The sequence below is a fragment of the Lipophrys pholis genome, assembly GCF_963383615.2.
Source record: "Lipophrys pholis genome assembly, chromosome: 3".
Taxonomy (NCBI): Eukaryota; Metazoa; Chordata; class Actinopteri; order Blenniiformes; family Blenniidae; genus Lipophrys; species Lipophrys pholis.
The window spans coordinates 9,153,190-9,172,719 of NC_137627.1; the positions used below are offsets into that span (position 1 = coordinate 9,153,190).

At 41.3% G+C, this 19,530-nt stretch overlaps 1 protein-coding gene across 1 annotated transcript in view; it reads left to right on the forward strand.

The window, feature by feature from the left end:
- Positions 1–6,105: 6,105 nt before the first annotated feature.
- The window catches only part of sphkap (SPHK1 interactor, AKAP domain containing), a 111,629-nt gene continuing 98,204 nt past the window's right edge, over positions 6,106–19,530 (forward strand). Inside the window, exon 1 of the mRNA XM_080460515.1 lies at positions 6,106–6,254. The gene's annotated coding sequence lies outside the window, so the exon portion shown is untranslated. The remainder of the gene's footprint in view (positions 6,255–19,530) is intronic.

The following is a 19,530-nucleotide window of genomic DNA, read 5'->3' on the forward strand; positions in this document are numbered from 1 at the left end:
CATCCTATTCATAGTTAACCATAATTCTACCTGCTCGGAGCAGTGGGCTGGGGTCAAGGGTCACACTGATGACCTGTCAGTAGAGGGATTTGAACCTGCAAACTTCCATTACTTAAAAATGTAGGTCTAATGAATGAGTCTCCGTTGTGCTTGTAGGTGCGGAATAATAGTCTTAATTTCGACAACCAGAATTTAAAGTAACAGATTTTGGCTCCCAGCCTTCCATTAACATCGTCCTTTGTTCTCACTGCCACGTCTTTTGGAGGCAGAGGCATCTGCTGTGGATGTTGTGGCCTCGTTGGACTGACAGTGTGTCACAGCAGCATGAGCCTGTGGATAAGTTGGAAAGGCAAACATTCAGCAAATTAGGAAAAATGGCAGGACAGCAAAGCCTGGGGCAAGAAACATGTTGCAGAACAGCGGGGATCGGGCCATCTGACCTCCATCCACAAGTGTGCTGTGTCTGTTTTCACAGGCCAGGCGAGTGAATGAATCATCTACAGATTAAACTGTGAATAAAAGCTTGCTTTATACTCTTTCCGAGTCATAAGTTTAATTTCACAATTTAAATTTCAACGGATTATCTCTGCTGATGATATGAATCATTCTCACAGCAATTGTTTGTGAAGTTATGAGAATGTTTGAAAATATATGCCCCCCACCCCCACCCCCGCCCTCAAAAAAAAAAAGAAAAGAAGAAGAGATTGAACAAAACTGTGTCTTTAAAATGAACTGAACATATACGTATGAATGAGTTTACGTTGCATTGGCCTGGAATCAGACCCTGTCCTGCTGCGGACGGGTGTTAATTCTACCACTGGACCACCATGAAGAAGACACGAGTTTTTTACAAGACTTCTGTCATGCGTCAGCTATATGTAATAGATTATTGGAAAACAAGGAAATCCTTTGTCAAATCAGAGGTTCAGAAGCAGTGAGCAACCATCATAATCAGAAATATGTGATGTAGTGTGATTATTTTGGCACGCACAGGGAAAAATATGAATCAATGATTAGGGATGGATCAGAGGAGACGTTTCCACTTTATTCTCAACACTACTTCCTAACTTTTATTACTTGCTGCACTGTACTAAAACCCTGTTTTTGTTTAGTCCGTCCGCAGCTGTTTTTCTTGTGCGCTTCACCTCCTCCATCAGTATTCAGTATTCACTTGTCTCCTCAGTCCTCTTCTAGTTTCCTCCCATTATCACTCTAGAAACTTGTCTTGCTGTGTTTGTGCGTTATCCCTCAGGGCAGACGATGCCAGATGTCTGATTTTGTAGCTTAAAAAAAAAAAAAAAAAAACACGTGTGTGATGGCTGCGCCTGATGAAGTGGCTGATGGGGTCAAGGAGGGTTTCGGCCTGAGCGTTGCTCATTTTCTCGGATTCCTTGTCCGACATTGAAAAAACACGTTTATTTCAAAGGAAACGGAGATAAAGAACGTCTGGTGTGAATGGATCAATTACATATCAAAGCTATCTTAATGGATCGGCTCAGTTAGATAAAGGCCGAACAAAATAGAACATGTCCGGTGTTGACACAGACTCCCTTTGGATCACCAGATAATTCTCAAGTTATCTTTGACTATGTGAAGCTTTGCTAAATGTTGTCTGTTTGTTGGGAATAATGCTGCTTAATACTGAGATTATGAGCAACTATGAACAAAAGCCATAAATACTGTGCTCCACAAAGACTTAGTGAACATTAGTTAACTACATGATGGTGTTTTAGGACTTTAAAGCTTCACTTGTTGGTTTTCTTTGCGTGCTTTTGTCTCTGTGGACTTGTTTTTCTACACTTGGGACTCATTTCACAATTTTGGGTTTTCATATATTTGTCTGAAAACATGTCTTATGGTTGTTTGGGGTTAGATTATAGCAGAGTCAGGGCAAGAAGGGTTATTCAAGTCAGGCTTGGTGGAGGCTTTGAATTTTATTTGGTACAGTCTTTATCCTCTCCTTCAGTTAATTATTCAACCTGTTACGTAAGTAATGATGGAGGTGTTTAGGTCATGCGAATTGAGTGTGTTTAATGTTTGTCAGTTGTGCTGCCCTTATTTGGCAGATAACATTTTCATCCTAGTGGTGATTTCGTGTACTGCCTCGGGTGATTTTTGAGTTTGAGTTTTGAGCTGCTGTGTAGCCATAGTTGTCGGCCATATTGTCACCTCCACCCGCATGGTTGTTCTAGTGGCCACAGGGAACATTTGTCTGTAAGTACACAGTTTATGTTGCTCAAAGGAAAGTATCTGAGGCACACACGTGATCTGGTGTGCAGTATGTAACGTTTATTTTCTTTGAGTTTAGTTTTACAGCGTCTTCAAGTGGGATAAGTAAAAGTTTCAACTTGGAAGCTTTTGTCTCTCATTTGGGGAAATGTAAACTATCTGCCACACTGCACTTCATGAAGGGAGGGCAGCCTATCAGAGTTATGCTGATTCTATATGTCACATTGTTGATTATCCTCTAATATTTGAATGGAAGTTTATTTATTCAAATCACAGCATGATAAGGCTTCATAATCTTATTCTTGTGTAGCAAATCCTTGACTCACACATGTGCCATGTTTTGTGGACCATAACGGAACAGCTTCCTCCTCTTTTGTGTAATCTGGCACCAGTTCGATCTGTCTGAAATGATTACAGTCACTGTCACTGCAGGCTGGCGGCCGAGGCTGTGGTTAAATTGTTGGTCAAAAGGGCGAGAGAGCAGTCCCACCGGCCAAATGAGTCACAAGTGCATCAAAGGGTCAATCTGCACTTACGCCCAATTAATCTCCCCCACATCTGTGTGCATATCAGAGGACACAGGGGAGTTGAGCCTCTGAAGTGAGCCGAGGAAAACATGATGTGTCTCTTCTGCGGCAAGAAAGCCGCCTGCAAAAGATTCTGAGCTGACTCATCCTCGGATAAACCTCTCTTATCTACATTTACATCAAAAGGACACACGTAGTCTCTCTTTAGGTTTTCTCACTTAGGAAATAAAATGTTCACGCATGATGCCTTCCTAATTTAATCCTTTATGATTGTTGGACGTCACATTCATGTTAAAACATCAAGAAGGCTTCATTTATCTCCTTCTTGGCCTCTGGCTATCGGTGCAAGATCTACAGTGCGCTATGTGGGACTAAATCTGTGTTTACAAAGGATTAATACAGTACAAGCATAGATGAATGATGATGAGGATTAGACTCCGAGCAGCATGCAAACATGAAGAACTATTGAAATGTGACTTCTGGTCAGATTATGGATTTGGGTGAGCTGTTTTTCTTTTTCTTTCAATTAGAAAATTGAATGGAGTGGCTGCTGTGGTTGCTTCATTCAGTAAATAAACATTATTTTGCACATCTTGAATATAAATGTTGAAGTTTCACTGTATTAGAAGTATGGTTTAAGAAGTAAATGGGGGCAAGTTTGCGGACAACAGCTGGATTTCTGTGATGCCCAGGAAACCCAGCTGTTCTTGGACTGGAGCATATGTGGCAGTGTGGGATAGCCTCGGGGTATTTTTGTGTTTGTGTGTTTAACCTGCCTTCAGTTACTGCAACTGCTTCCCCAGCCCCATGCTGTTGATATGAAAATAAATAAATAAATAAATAAATTTATTAATTAATTAAAAAAAAACATTTTTTTTAATCTATATATATATATATATATTACAGATCTCTCTCTCTCTCTACAAGCACATCACCCCCAATCTGTTGCAGGAGCTTGAAGTGAGAGAGGAGCTCTGCCATCTGGCTCGATGATTGGCAGGCAGCGTCTGAGCTGTCGGTGTTCAGCAAGTAATTAAAGGTCGACACAGTGTTTGAATTCAAAGTTATTTTGGACATTTTCAAAATGAGGTCATTTAATGCAGAAATGGCAGGAATGAAACTACCAAGTAGGAGAATATCGACAAGGAGTCATTCCACTCTGGAGGCCACCATTGTTGGTTAGGGTTAGATTAACTATTTACTATACCCGTGGTGCACATGTGCGGTAGCAGCATTTTAGATCAATTGTGTTTCCCCCGTTTCCACAGAGAGGGAGTTGGGAGTGTTTTGGAAAAGTTGTAATTTGGGAGCTTTTTTTTTAAAACGATTGTGTTTTCAAACCACCCATATACCCAATGGGGCTTGTCGCGTGCCAAACCGTTGTCCTGTCCAGGATGTACTCTGCTTTCACCTATTGTTTGCTGGGATTGGCTGCAGTGTACCTGTAAGCCTGAAGTGGATAGAGCAGTAAAGACGTTATCTGACAGACATTGCTGCTATATTTATTTGTCATTATGGGAAAAGGACACATTTTAATTATCAGTTAGTGAGCGTCCCATATGGAAAGCCTTTTGAGCCTTTATTTGATATCCTTGATATCAAACTTAAGGTCCATGTATGTAGTAAGCTCTTTGTCCTTACTAGTAAGACCATTCCGTGCACTAATAGAACGACTGTGTCTTACAAGGATTGGTTTTTCCACTACTAGTGCCACTTTTGGCCTATTATTGCGCAATCAAACCTTACTAGTAAACTGTGCGGCACTAGTAACGCTATTAGGCCCAACTAGTGGGCATGTGTCACTAGTACTACTAGTAACAGCAAGGATGCCCACTAGTACTACAAGTAAGGCACAAATTGTGCACTAGTAGCACTCGTAAGGCGATTCTGACCTCACTAGTGCTACTAGTGGACAATTTGCACCGTACGTTTGATATCAAGGATATCTAATAAACGCTCAAACGGCGTTCCATAGTTCCACTTACACCGTTGCTTGAGTATGTTTAAGGTATCATCTTACCGAGAAGCGTTGGCAGTTGTTTGGCTTCTCGTGTTGTTTTTCCTGGACTCTGTGTCAAGGACTAGTCTTGTTAAGAGCTCATCACCACAGCCCACTAATCTACTTACACCTGTGTGTGTGTGTGTGTGTGTGTGTGTGTGTGTGTGTGTGTGTGTGTGTGTGTGTGTGTGTGTGTGTGTGTGTGTGTGTGTGTGTGTGTGTGTGTGTGTGTGTGTGTGTGTGTGTGTGTGTGTGTGTGTGTGTGTGTGTGTGTGTGTGTGTGTGTGTGTGAGAGAGAGAGAGACATTGAGTTCATTAGGAATAACCAGAGCTGGAGAGATAAACAAACAAAGGAATAAACTGATGTTTACATCTGGTCAGCTGATGTCCTTTGCATGTGTTGTACAGGCTTTGAAAGCACAGCCTCCCTTAGAAGATAAAAGTGCATCATCATCCCTCAAACTAAAAAAAATGAAAAGTAACTAAATAGCTGAGACGAGTGCTTTGACCAAGAAAAGTTATATCTGCGAATAAAACTGTAGTTCAACTTCAGTACATATTTTCAGCATTCTTTCCACATCTGCATGCGATAAACACGAGTCTATAAGTAACTACGAAGTGGTAAAAAAACAAAAAAAAACAATGTAGTTTTCTCTCAGGAGTCGTGTAGTGTAAATGATTTACATAAAATCACAACAATAGATACTTGACTTGTGCTTTTAAGTGGAACTGACACTCCATCTCTTATTGGTGTGTGTGTGTGTGTGTGTGTGTGTGTGTGTGTGTGTGTGTGTGTGTGTGTGTGTGTGTGTGTGTGTGTGTGTGTGTGTGTGTGTGTGTGTGTGTGTGTGTGTGTGTGTGTGTGTGTCACTGAATTGCTCAACATAATATTTCTTATATTTCTTATCTCCAAATCATGACTATTAATCATTGTTATGCACTAAAACGCTGGAATTTTTATACAGCAAAAACGACGATGTGTTATAAACTAGTAGGAAATTATAACTAACGTATACATATATGAACCATAATAGTTTCATATTTTATAGATATGTAAATCTCTGTAAAACTATAAAACAATTCCAGATGAAGATATTTACATCACAAGGCCCCACCACATGCTGCCGCCCAATTTAACCTATTGTTTTCTGTGTTTAACTCTCCTGTGTGCGTTTGCTGCCTAGCACCCACGCTACTCAGCAGGGATTAGGCACACTAAGTCACACACACACACACACACACACACACACACACACACACACACACACACACACACACACACACACACACACACACACACACACACACACACACACACACACACACACACACACACACACACGCACAAGCACACACGCCTCGGTGTGAGGCTATAGTGGCAGACACAGGTGGGAGCGGGGGCAAGCAGGGACAGGTTTTGAAAAGGACCATTTCCAAAGAAAGGGAGAAAGCAGTTTAACCTCACCGCAAAGGAGATCCGATCGACCCCCATGAGTGTGGTAAGTGCTTTTGGCCATTTTGGAATAATACCTGTTGCTGTTTGATGCACCTCCCCCAAGGACACCAACAACAGCATGGATGAGGGGGGGGGGGGGGGTGGATCCACACAATTTTTTTTTACAATTCTGTGTATAATGTGCGTCGAACAGGTTGTTGCATTGACTTTAACACAGATCCCATGTTTGCTGGCACTTCATTGTTACACATGCAGACGGCTAGTTTTTCTCCCTTTCAGGAGTTTTTGTGTTGGAATATGTTAGACTAAACCCTGTGCATGACCAATTTAAGTGGCTCAGTGTGTGCCATGTTTCGCCATGATTCATGCATCAAAAGAACGCCGCATGCTTCCCCTGCTATAGTGCACATAAGTGACTCTTCATGTGATTGCCAGGGATTATTTTAATGTCATTTAGGGCTTGTGTGGCTTGTAATGTTGCCGAAGCACAGCAGCATGTCAACAGTTATATCGTTGCCTTGCGTCACGTGCAGATACCCGTGGGAATAAATTATGTGGCTATACGTTGTTCTCAAAATATAAAAGTTCAAAGTATCTTACTGGAAGTCTACATTCTGTGTCTGGCAACTTTATATCTTTTAAATTGGGTGAATGCTGGAAAATCCCTCTGCTTTGAATGTGATCATCATCACTGTTACCTGCTTCAATTTAAGTGGTGTTATTATCCGTTCTCCCCGTCACTGACAATGAATGCAATGTCAGCCTTTTTGTGTCTTCTCCACCGCATCTTGTCACATTGGGGCTCTTTTTTTTTTTTTTTTTTTTAACGTATTCTTGAGTCAGTTTTACATGAAAACACTCTTGTGGATACTCAGAAGACTTCTAACATTTCCCATTACTCACAAACTAAAGTCACATCACTGTTGAGAGCTGTAAGCTTCACCATTTGTATCAGCGTCATCCAAAGTTTTCAAATTCTATTTCACTGAACTCAGTGGATTATGGTGCGCGTGTGGCGTGGACCAAAATGTAAATGTGACGTACCGCCACTACTGTTCACGCTTTCTTTGGCTGTTATGCTCCAATGGCAGACACACTGGCAGAGCATCATGTTTCCATGACTACTCAGCATTCCCACTTTATGTGCCAACTAGAAAAAGGAAGCTCTGAAGCAAAATAGAAAAAGTTAACAAGGGGCTGGTCGCCGTTTCTCTTCGCCGTGTTTGATCACGGATGAAGAAACCACAGTGCATCGCTCAACGGACTAAAGCAGGCTGTGGAGCTCAAAACCTTTGGAATGATGCCTCAAATATTGCTCCCTTCTCGAAATGGTTGTTATCACAAATCTCTGTGATAACATGCTTATTCGAATACAGTGGCTGCATGGAGGTGTGACGGCAGGAACATTTATGTTGTTTTGAATGTGTCATTTACATAACATAAAGCACAGTGAAGCAGGTTATTCATGATCCTTTAATTGGGGTTAATGGATTTTACTCCTGATAGGTGTTGAACATTCTTGGAAGCGAAAAGAATTTGATGGTGTTTTAGGAAGCCCTCCAGCTGGGGGCGGCTCCAGTGACTCCTGAACGTGACCCCCCCGTGTTAGGTCGAGAGTACAGTGACTTGTCTTGCGTCACAGAGTGCCAAGTCAGGTTTGCTGACTGTGCTCGTCACACAGACAACGCTGCACTCAGTCGTGCTGAAGACTCAGACTGGTTCTCACCTTCTGTCTCGCTGATGAATGTGAACACGGGGCGGCTGGTGAGGCAGCCCTCATAAGATGGATTGGCCTTCCTCTCACTGCAGAGAAAATAAGGCAATCATGCATTTTCCATCATGCTGAAGAGGCATTAGTCAATTTGCCATGTTACGGATCAGACACGGGAAGATCAGTTGTATTTGTTTATAGCTGTCAAACACACAGATCTTGATGTGCTGACACGATCATTTGCAGTGATTTATTTATATATTTTTTTTGTCTTTTCGATATCACATTTGCTGTTTGTCTATTCACGTGTTTTTTTTGCCCTTCATGAGTCTCTGCAGGCTGTGGAAAGTTAAACTATATATCATAAAAGACCTGCTGTCCAATTTCATACCGCACACAATATCACAACTACTTGATTGTTTACCCATCCTGAGAAAGCAGCAACTGCTGTGTTAGTAAGTTCTGGTCATCGACTTGTTTTAGACTCTACAGCTACATGAAGTAAGTTGACGTTGGTGGTGGGACAGCTTGAAAGAGCTGGCTTTTTTTGTGTCTTTTTCAAATTTGAGCTTTTTCTTCAGCACAGGAACAGTGTGTGTGTGTGTGTGTGTGTGTGTGTGTGTGTTTTAACTATTTCAGCACTCAGTTTGTGGGCCGGATTGTTTGAACTGAAACTAGATCACATGAAGGAAATGAGTGAAGCACATGACTCAATTATTTAATTGCATGTTGATTGACCAACACAGAGTATACAGTACGTAAAATAAAGGACCTCCACTGTGTAGAAATAAGACCTGTGAGCAGGGTGAATGTGGATGTTTTTATGGCTGCTGACGGTTTGGCAAAGGGGAATTATGGACGAGCTAACTGGATTAGTCTTAGGAGGTTTAACCTTGCTTCCTGCAGCTTCACTGGAAGAACTGCTGATACCGACTCTCCTCTGTCTGCTTGTTTTTTCAGTCCCCCCCCCCCCCCCCCCCCCCGCCTCAACTAAATCCTATGAATTAATTTTATATTGGTGATTCCAATTTGCTTCGGGAGCCTAATTTTGTATGAACAAATGTGCATGCTGCAGAGTTTCCTGCATGTCCTGAAACTCAAAACCAACTGTTGCCAGCAACGTCAGCTCACGTGAGTCACTGAGGTGAGAAAGGATGATTTGAGGACTTTTATGTTGAAATTAGGAATGTAAAAGTTTCTCAATGACGTTCACTCCATCTGCAATTAATTAATCTTGGGATCACCGCAGCCTGTTTCTGCTCCTGATGTTATTTCTAGCAGCATACGTCACCTACTCCTAAACAGTTAAGCCACGACTGCCCTAAGTGACATCACCTGGGGCTTGTCCAGTTCTAAATATAATAAGAGAGAGAGAGAGAGAGAGAAGAGAGAGAGAGAGAGAGAGAGAGAGAGAGAGAGAGAGAGAGAGAGAGAGAGAGAGAGAGAGAGAGAGAGAGAGAGAGAGAGAGAGAGAGAGAGGAGAGAGAGAGAGAGAGAGAGAGAGGAGAGAGAGAGAGAGAGAGAGAGAGAGAGAGAGAGAGAGAGAGAGAGAGAGAGAGAGAGAGAGAATTTACAACATCTCGTCAATCACAAACTTGAAAACTGAATATAATGACTGCAATTTCAACAATGTTACGTCTCAGTTCACCATCGGCTTCACAACCTACAGGTCACAGTGGATATTTATTACACTATTTACATTTCAAAGGCATAACAAACATTTGGTCGCATGCTGCTGGAAGTCAAAAATATAATTCATTTTATGATCAGAATAACTTGTCAACCTCTATAAATGATCAATAATGTACACAACATTTTAATAGTAATCCTGATCACCACATCATACAAACTATAGAGGAAAGAAAGTAAGTTTTATCAGTGCTGTTTAGAAGCACCTTATTTAGTAAATTCATTTACTAGGGAAATTGAATAATAAAGTAAATTAAGTACATTTATATTCGATATGCGCAACACACTACTATTAGACTCATTGAATATGGTACGCACCGATGTCATTAATCATAAAAGCAGAAAATCCGGAGATTAATAGCAATTAAAATGTAAATGGCAGTCTCGATTTATTGTGTTGTGGCTTGGAAAAAAGGAAAAAAGTCACACTATAAATGGAAGAGATCAATTTTATAAAGAACACTGTCTTATTACCACAGAGCATTAGAATATAGATGACCTTTTTTTGGTATTTCATTATATTGAACATTTTGTCCGTCTTCACTGAAGGTGGAACAAATGTATTATATTCACATTAAATGCAGTAAAGTAGTGAGAAAAATACAATTTCTGAGCAAAAGAAAGGGAACAATTGTGATTGGCTTTCTGCTTTAAGAACTCTCTCACCTTTGGCACATCAAGGAGACCAGGCAAATAATGTGAAGGGGGAGTTCTAATAATTGAAGCTCCAGAAGGCTAAAGGTTCATCTTGTTCACTTCAGATTGCCAATATTGTTCCTGCGATCCTTATCCAAGCGAGGATTGCTTAATTTGCTGCCTCACTGCTGTTTTAGCAAAACCTCAGCGCACACGGAAGCGCAGACACTTAAAATGTGAAACCACAGAGGAGAATTAAATCCCAGACACACTCAGCTGGGCCCAAATGTTCACTTACTTATGTAAAACATTTTGACTCAGTTTGTAACTTTCCACTTAGGACAGTTTGCGACGGAGGACTTTCCTCTCTAATGACGACAGAACAACGGACTACATCATCAGCAGATTCTGTGAGGGCCGTCCATTTTCTTTCAAACGATCAGTTGAATTTGCGGCCTTTGTTTTGCAAAAAGGAAACTTGGGTGAAGTTTGAAAATGATTATTATTATTCAAAGCAATGCATCCTCACTTCTACATTCAAGAGTAGGTTCAGTTCTGAAAGCAGTTTCCTCAACACGTCGCCGCACCTAAAAAAAACACGGTTACATTCAGTGTCAGTTATGATAAAAAAAATGTTTATTAGCAGCAAAAAAATGGCTTGATGGAGGAAAAGGTCCCAATTTAGTCCGAATTTCCATATCATTTTGAAGTCATCCATTCATCGTCCAACCATCGGTTTACCTACAGTTACAGTAGCGATGGAGATGGAGGAAATTGATTTCCATATGTTGAGCTGCTCTCCAAGCAGTTGGTCCCGGGTCAACCAGGGGGCATTTTAATCCACCGGCTCCTCTCAGCGTGGACAAGTAGCAGCTTTTCAGGGTGGGGCTCAACTTTCTGAGAAAACTCTACGCTCTCGCACCCGAGATCTCCTTCTTTTGGTCATGAGCCCACGTTTACGCGAGGACGTAGGCTGGCAGTGGACAGTGAGTAAACAGTGGGTTCTGCTTTAGCTCCATCTTCACTACAACGGCCCGGTGCTGCTCTCCTGATCCCATGATCCCTCCTCCCACTCCTGAATGAAGAAAAAACACCTTGAGAAACACGAGGTTTTCTCTCTCCTGATACCTGCCGAGGGCACGTTATCTTTACAGAAGCATGAACTCCACTTGTCCACTGCCTCCTCGTTTATGAACGGCAGACATTTAAAAATTTTTTTTTCAAAATTAAAGATTTAAATCTTTGCCCAGTTCACAAAACAGTTTGATTGACTTCCTGTCTATAAAGCATGAGCAAAATTGATTGTCCAATTATCAGCATGTTTATCAAAGCACCGAGTTTCATTAAATTGTGAAGTGTTGCGACTGTTAGTTGGTGATAGTTCACTTTTCTCTGGTGCTTCTGTTGAGCGTGGGCTTATCAACACGAGGATCATGTTTATTAGATGAGGTGAGCAGCTTCCCCTTCGGGGGCTGAGCGAGCTCCTGTGTCTGTCACTGAAAGCGTCACTGTCGCTGTGGAGCTTCAAATCTGCCGTTTGTGCTGTCACCGCTCACACTTCCATCTTTCTATCCGTGGCAGTCGAAATACCCAAAGAAAAGATTAATTACCCTCCTCTGAGGGCAAAAGGGATGATTTACTGATTTGAGCACGGAAAGATGACAACAAACTATTTTGTTAAGTTTACTGACTTTCTGGAGGCAATGCAAAGTTTGTAATTTAATCGATCATTTAAAAAGAACTTAGCAACTGTCGACTGTAAGAAAATGCAGCATGATTTCTAATGAGATTTATGAAGCATTGTACATTTACTCACAAATTTGGGCTAATGATCCTCCTCAGTTAGAGCTTCTTCTGATGAATGTTTTTTTACCAGACAATAATCTGCCGTTTGTTTCCTCAATTAATCAAAATTTTCTCATTATATTCTTTTGTGATTTGGCAAACGAGCTGAAACCTGAAAACGTTTGGTATTATATTACAAGTGATAAAAAGAACAAGTGCCACCTGGAATTTCGGCTTATTGATTTCCACTTTTTCTGTTTTACAAATAATGATATATTTGTTTGTTTTGTATTTTTTGTTATGTACGTGGTCTCGCCTCCATGGAGCAGTAGGGGGACTGGTCTGTGGGACATGGATTTGTTTACTGTAAGCCGTTAACTATAAATCTCAACAGCAAATTAGCTTATGACCTATTGATTTCCTGCATTTATTTAAAGTCCCAAATATTGGCTTTTACGTGAAATGTGGACCCAACATCGTGTGTTATTGATAGTCTATTGCTGACTAAGCATCGTGACTTTACATGTAACCGATAAAGATCACAATCATAGCACACTCAACTGATTGGGATTTAAAAAAATTTTTTAAATCAACACTGAAAACCAAAGGCATAAAATGTATCTTCAACGTCAAGTCTTACAGTCATTCCCACAGCTCCTGGCTTCATTAGCTGTTTTTTCTCCTCTTTGTTTTCTCCTCCTCCTTCTCTGTAACTAGTTGTGCTTCTAATCTTCACATGGAAGCACTAATGTGCAAGTGGCCTAATGAGCATTAGAATTACCGAGCGGGTAAATTACTGAGTAGGCCAACATCTCGCTACGGTGCGAAGTAGTATAATGTCCCATTGCCGATCTCATGAACAATGAGTTAATAATAGCGAGGAAACAATGGCATGTGCATTACCAGTCCACTCTCTGTGACCGCTTTCTGCTCCCCGCTGCAGCGCTTCCATATTGTTCTGAACAATAGCGGATCGTGACAATACAGCACAACGGACGGGGGCTGTTTTCATCTCTGTCCTGCTTCGTCCCTCTGTGTTTCTCTCACAATCACTCGCTGATGTTCTTGTTTTTATTTCTTCAGATTTTTATCAGTGAGGACATGAACCCCCTGATCATTTGCGTTATTTTGTTGTGAGGTTTAATCTGAGGGGGGTCCAATCAGGGATTCGTGATCAGTTGGTTTGCACAGTGCAGGTTTTTCTCCTCTGATGTTCTTTGTATTTTCCCCTCTGATTCTCTTTAATACACAGAAACTTTCCTTTGGAGTAAATGGTGAGGCGAGTACTTAAACGTTAAGCTCTTAAGCCGTGCCCTCCTAAGGACAGTAAGTTAGATGAGGTCTCCTCAGGACTCAGGCCTGTGAGGACCATTAACTCATCAGGTTGAATTAAAGAGCGTCCTTGTGGTATGTCTCACTGACAGTGAGAAAGAGACGAGAATCATTGTGTCTCTCGCTGGTCTGTGTTCGTCAGTGAAAGGCAACAAGTAGACATTTGAAAGTCTGAGGGTTTGCGATGAGCATGAGAGGACATTTCTTAAACAAAATCCATGATATCATGTAATTCGACATTTTATTACGGTAACGTTTATTGCCACGGTGGTAACCACCTTCACGCCTCTCCATAGCAGGATTAAAAAAAAAAGTGTTGCCTCGCTCCTTTTATAAACAGACATTTTCATTGTTCCATTTGGATTCCCTGAAGCTGATTGTACCGACTGCCTAACAAAAACAAATCCAACTCTTTACTGCAACTTTGATGGCTCTGCCCCCTTCATCTGTGGTTATGTGTATTTTCAAGCAGCGAGTGACAGATATACCAAACCGACTGAGATAAAAAGCGAAACAAATACTGAAATATTGATGCCTGAGGGGACCGTTGCCCCCGCAGGAGGAACATGCTCACTGCACATGCATTGGGGCTTATTTCCAAAGACAATCACACACCAAATGCACTTTGCATATTTTTGGAATGTACTTTATTCATATAACGGTTGTGAGTATAGTATAGAGTTTAATAACAAACATCACACATACAAACAACAAATGCCCCTGAAATACTCTCAATACTTACAAAACCCACACTTGGCAGCATACATCTACAGAGTGAGAAACAATAGCAGACTTTTTAATAATAAAGATGAATTAACTGCGTCTTTCTTTCTATTAATGGAATCTGTTTCTGGTCAGACTTTCCATTTCCGCTGGGCGAAGGTCTCGGCTGGTGTGGCCTTGAAACACACGAGACTTGAAAAGTTTTTAATGTGCAGAACCCCTGATGACCCAGTGAAATGGTTCAATACCTTCCCAAAGTGACCCCCTGACATGTCACTATCTTGGCAGAGCAAAACAACCGCTTTCCTTTGTGTTGCGCTTAGTTTTGAGGAGAACAGCATATCTGGCTCACTGTTACTGATGCAGGGTGCCTGCTGTTGGAACACAACTTCATGAGACAGGCCATCTGTTCTGTCATAACATAACACAATGCCATAATTAATAATTAAACCAGCTATTATAAAAAACTCTCCTAAATCCTTACCAAATCACTTGAGAAGCTGAAATACAAGTGCTACCATTGCCTTGATGATTAGGTGCTTTTTGATACTTGATACAAGATTTTCAGACAAACTTTGAAACACCAAATCTGCGATTTGGTGGGCTGCATTTTGAAAGTCTCTCAATAAGATTCCATTTTCATTGCGATACTGCCTGCTGAGCTTCAGGTCTGTGGAACTAGTGGTCAGTTTAATCTGTTTAAGATTCAGTGTTTTTATATAAAACCATAGGGGTAATAACCTCCACACACAGCTTCACACTACAATGACTGAACAGGTATATTTGGGGAACTTTCAAAACAGAGCTTTTTCAGTCTCATCGGTGCAGCTGAGCAAGAACAGATAAATTCCTTGGTGAATTCCAGTGACGGCTGAGCTGGATTTTTACAGTCGGGGACACATGTTGCTGTCAGTGACCTTTCAAGAAACCAGCCAGGTTTGACCTAAGGCTTCTTCATTTGTAGTGTCCAGTACTTTCACCGTGTTGACATTCATCTCCATACTTAACTTAACTCCAGTCTTTTGGATGATATTCCGAGTATAATTCCACAGTTTGTCCACCTGTAAACACAACCTGTAACTGATAGCACCCTTCTTCTCTTGTGATTATGACGGCTAGTAGAGCTCACACCAAACATCACCCCATGGGTATATAAGGATATTTTTCATGATGTTTAGGTTTGGGGTTTAAATTAATGTTATACTTTAAATCTAAAGTGAAGTTATATTCATGGTACTGTAGAGTTTTACTGCACTCTACCATGTCTTTTGGTTTGTTTGCATGTCATTGGATTTGGATTTCAGACCCACAGACTAGCAGGAAAACCGAGATTACAATCAATACTGCAAATTACTTCAACTTGTCTTTCTATTTTTCCTTTTTTTTTATTTTAAGATTTTGGGATTGTGGGTAGATAAAGCTTTGAGTCATTTCTCAAGTTTCTAATTCTGTGTCAGTCATTCTTTATTTACCCACATTTCAAATAAACCAAAAGTCATCTTGCTTGAATGCAAAGTGATTGAAATCTCTGCAGTGCAGGGGACATTAATGAATGACACTTGTTGTAGCTGATCTGAATAAAATCACAGTATCCTGGGAATGTTGTCACATGGCCACCCATTGTATGGCTCACTACAGATGAGCAATCCACATGTGACTTTTTGCATGCATGCTTTCATACATGTCAGCGTGTGAATATCTCTAGCAGCTGGGAGTCACCATAAGGTGCACTGGAGAGGTCCTGCAGGAAGCGCCACCCGTGTTTGACAGCTGATGTTCTTCAACACAGAGACGGCAGTAAACAGGGCTGCTAAAGAGGCAAGATCCAAAACTGCATTTAGTTTGAGAATGTGGATGTGCATTGTTTTACCCCGGTGTGAGTCAGAAATAACTTTTAGAATTCATTAGGGGGGACAAGGGGTGTCCTGGGATTCTTACATAGCACATCGAATCATGTACTTGATAGAACTTTAGATGTGTATGCATAATTAAGTCGTTAAGAAATGCTGGCATAAAGAAACATTTAAATTGCAAAACATAATGGATGATTATTCCTCTAAAAATACTGCTGAATATTGAGGTAGGATATGATGGATTACGGCTGCACAGTGGAAGAGTGGTTAGCACTTTTATTTCATGCTGATGTCCTCCCTGCGCCTGCGTGGCTTTGAACTCACATTCAGGTGCAGAAGATGGATGGATAAGACGTCACAATGTCTTTACGATACATCATTTCAACAAAAACAATACGTTAATTGTAATTGGTGCAGCTGCGGCTGCGACCCGTCGAGATGAAAGCATTTAACTGGCTCATGATGGTAAATACGATTAGTTGCACATGGATCCCAGTAACTGTAAATTACGTCCATCTTTTATACCAGAATAAGGACGCAGGCTGCTGGAGTTAATCAGAGCTGACTGGATTGAAAGACAAACACAGACTAGTTATCATACACATTAATTCACACCTAAAGGAAATTGACAGCAATTCACTCCCATCTCGATGCCTTTAGGCCCATCACAAGGGAAGATTATGCAAACTCCACATATAATGACCCCAAATCAATTCAATTTGGTGACACACACGGTTGCTAATCACGACACCATCATAGGGAATGTTAACAAGGACTCCTCTGACAAGAATAATTCAGCAGGTTTGTACAGATTTGGGCAATAATAGTTTCATAACTTCTCTGCTGATATATGTCAAGTACTTTTTTATCTCAGAGTTAATGTTAGGAATAGAGCTCTTCGCTGCCATAAGAAGATTAACAAAAAAAAAATAATTGCACAGAAGTCTTTGTGTCACTACATGTTCGGTAACTAAAAAAAACTATGGATGCAAACGGATATAACATGTGGATGACATTGAATAACGTTCTACTGATGGGAGTACTGCAGCAGTAATCCACATTATACTTAATTAACTGCTTACTAAACCCTTACGGGTGGTGGAGACATCCAATTATAGCTTAACAAGGCACAACCTGTATGCAGTATCAGAAACAAAACAACATGTTTACCTGAAATCAAGAAGCCACCATTTGAAATAGAGACAAAAATGCATGATTGTGTTAAGTGTAGTTGCTGCTCTTTCCTTTTGTGTGTTTCAGTTGCATAAAACTGGGTTGATTCATCCCGGGTCACTGCTCCCGTCTCTTTGTCTGCCATCTGACTTTGTATCAGCTCTCTGGAGGTGACGGAAAACATGTTGACAAGTTTCAAAGTGTGTCAGAGTGTGGACGAAATGGGTAGTGAGCAACAGAAACTGAGGAGGAGGGGAGGAAGGAAAGGGGAGAGAGAGAGTTTGTCTGGCCAAGAGTGTGAGAAGAGAGGTGAACGAGGGGGAGGGGATGGAGGAGGGAAAGAGGTGTGAAAGTGTCTCGGGAGAGGTCAAGAGAGAGGGAAGACGTAAAGAAATGGGAGCAAAATGTGGAAGCAGGAGGACAAGGAGGAGGATGAAGAGGAGGGTGAGGAAGAGGAGGAGAGGTAGTAATCCTGTTAGGGGAAGAGGAGATCAGGTTGACAGGTTGTTGCTGTCACTCTGAGGGAGATTTTCTTCTCTTTGAAACACATTACAACATGGCATAGATTTCCTTTAATTGAATCCTGTCACTTTGGCCTCCTTCCTATGTCATTTCTCTGCAGAGCTCCTGTCGCTCTCTGCAGAGCAGCAGGACAATAAACTGTCTGCTGGTTCATTAAGAACAAATAGGTGAATATGTATTGTTCAACCCCAGAAGTTCAAGTTCAGTATGTGGGATGTGTCCTTCGAGGTGGAGTCTGGGGGGGTTCTGGACGATTCAACCTACCAAAGTCAGAGCTGAAGATGCAAAAACTCGTTTTGTACATGTTTTGGCCAATACTTTTGAAATATTCGCGAACTTATCAGGGACTATGAGAAAAATATTGAACGAAATCTAACATACAATCCTTGAATCTTTTTTTTTTTAGAATTGAACATGAATAGTTCAAAGGTCTTTTTTCAGTTTTTCCAGTCAAGTCATTTTCAAGGTCTTCTCTGATTGGATCTCCTTTCCATGAAACAAAATGACCCAGTTTCTTTAAAATATGGATTCATGCGAAGCAGACACATGTAAATTCACAGAATGTATATTCATCCGAAGTCACGTTTGGCTGTGGAAATTTGTGATGAGCAGACATGGTGGTCATCTAGTTGTGTGATTAACCTTAAGGCACCAAATTGCCAAAACGACATAGTTGCGATTCTACTGGTACCTCTGCCTGACAATGACTGATTGCAGCCGATGACTATTCAGTTAGACAAATTACATTCCATTGTGAGAAATGAGAAGCAAAACGCACCACCCTCATCATGTGCAGAATTGTTAAGTTCAGCTGAAGTTAATACGAGCCACGGTCATCCGGAGTTAACAGAGCGTGAAATCCATCCATGTCCTTCGTGACTCTGAAACTGTTTCACTCGGATTCCCTTAATGTCCAGCGGACACAAGGAAGGAGGACAGTCGTAAGAATTGCATGTTGCGTTAAAAAGGAATGAGAAATGTGAAGCTACTCTTAAAACACAAGGGTCATATTGTACTTTGCAGCATGGTCGAGTTGTTTCATTTCATTTCTACACTTTTCTGGTGGCGCAGAGAGGAAGACGATCACGGTCAGACTCTACCAGAGCCGAAAGGCACCAGGGCTTCAAGTACCAACATAAACTCAGCTTGGGAACATGCTTTTAACTGTTCTTTGATCAAATCACTTCGTGGGACTGTACAGCACGTTTGTTCCCTGTGGCTCCGGTTGACTTTGGCCTCTTGCCTCCACATGTGAACAGCTTTGAACCCGGGTGTTACAAGAGGCAGTGATTTTAAATTACACTCACAGATAAGAGCAGCGGTTAAGTCCAGCTTCTTCCATCTCGGAACGTTGGCAAAAGGTGAATCCCATTCTTGTGTGTCAGCACTTTGAAACAGCAATTCACGCTTTTATCACATCTCGATTCGATTACTGCAACACACTTTATGTAGGAGTCAGCCAGTGTTCCCTCGCAGGCATCCTGTTGGTTCAGAGCGCTGCTGCTGGACTACTGAAGGCTTTTCAATACTTTCCGTATTGCTTTGGACTTGCACGCGGACGGCAGATGCACACGCGGAACTATTCATACCACATTTCAGGGTTCGCGTTGGTATGTGTTGCATAACAATCTCCAAAATATTTCAAAGTGCTCCAGAAATAAAGTTGAGTTGAGTTGTCTGTCCATTGTTGCAGGGATGAGGTTTCAGTCTCAGTTTCCCCTTCGATTTTCTTCTTTTTTTCTCTCTATTGTGTCTCGGCTACTGCGTGTACGCAGAGCTCGCCACTAAAAGGCAGATTTCCGTGAAAAAATTTAATTCAGTGAGTTGGCAGTCTCCCTCTTTGTAGGAAAAAAAATTATTTTCAGATGGCAGCCAATGCCAGAGCCTGAACCCTG